Source organism: Colobus angolensis, unplaced genomic scaffold (genome assembly GCF_000951035.1).
Source record: "Colobus angolensis palliatus isolate OR3802 unplaced genomic scaffold, Cang.pa_1.0 Scaffold156, whole genome shotgun sequence".
NCBI classification, from domain to species: Eukaryota; Metazoa; Chordata; class Mammalia; order Primates; family Cercopithecidae; genus Colobus; species Colobus angolensis.
In genome coordinates this window covers 6132100-6133225 of record NW_012114666.1, presented here as the reverse complement: position 1 = coordinate 6133225, position 1126 = coordinate 6132100, and positions in this window count along the sequence as shown.

Below are 1126 nucleotides of genomic sequence, written 5' to 3'. Positions count from 1 at the left end.
TACCACAGTGCAATAATCATTTGTTTGCATGTCTGTCTTCCTCTAGACCAAAGGCAGGCAAATATTCTCTTAACAGGGCCAGATAGTAAAAATTTATGGCTTTGCAATACTATCTGTTGCAATTACTCAACTCCACCATTATAGCAACCATGGATAACATGTGAACAAATAGGTGTAGCTGACTTCCAATAAAACTTTGCTTACAAAATCTGGTGGTAGACCAGCAGGCTGTGGTTTGTCAATGGCTTCTTTACATCATGAAAATTAGTAAGCATTACAAATAAGTTTTTTTCACCTTCAGATTGACAGTTGTTAAACATTTACCCGTCCATCACAAGAAGTGAATTCACCCAAGGTCACATTCCCTTTCCAAGGGCAAATTGAAACTAATGTCTGTTTAATGTGGAAACATGAGATTAAAAAGCAGACTCTTGGCCAGGCACGGTGGCTCATGCCTGTAATTCCAACACTTTGGGAGGCCGATGCAGACAGATCACCTGAGGTGGGGAGATTGAGACCAGCCTGACTAACATGGAGAAACTCTATCTCTACTAAAAATACAAAGTTAGCTGGGCGTGGTGGTACATGCCTGTAATCCCAGCTACTCTGGAGGCTGAGGCAGGAGAATGGCTTGAACCCGGGAGGCAGAGGTTGCAATGAGCCGAGATCAGCGCTATTGCTCTCCAGCCTGGACAACAAGAGCGAAACTCTGTCTCAAAAAAAAAAAAAAAAAAAAAAGTCATCTGTACTTAACAGGACCTAAAGGAGGCTCTTAAAAGAATTCCAAAGATCAAAAGTAAAAAATGATGACTTCCCTCCTGGCCATGTCACTTAGGAGCAGCAATTCATCTGAGAACTTTGACCAAAAGTGAGAGACTCCCATGTAAGCCTAGAGCAGGTGTTAACTAAACCTATAAAGCTAAGTCAGAATCTGTGACAGCAAAGGAAAATTCTATTACCTATATGACCATACCTTTTTTTTTCAAAAGCACCCAAACTTATAATGATTGGTGGCAAATGTTACATCTGTTTATTTTCAGAACAAGATGTCAATTTAGGAAAATGTTTTAAGCCAGCACTGGTGAATATCAGTCTCATGAAAGAGTATGATTCTATGGAATCATTT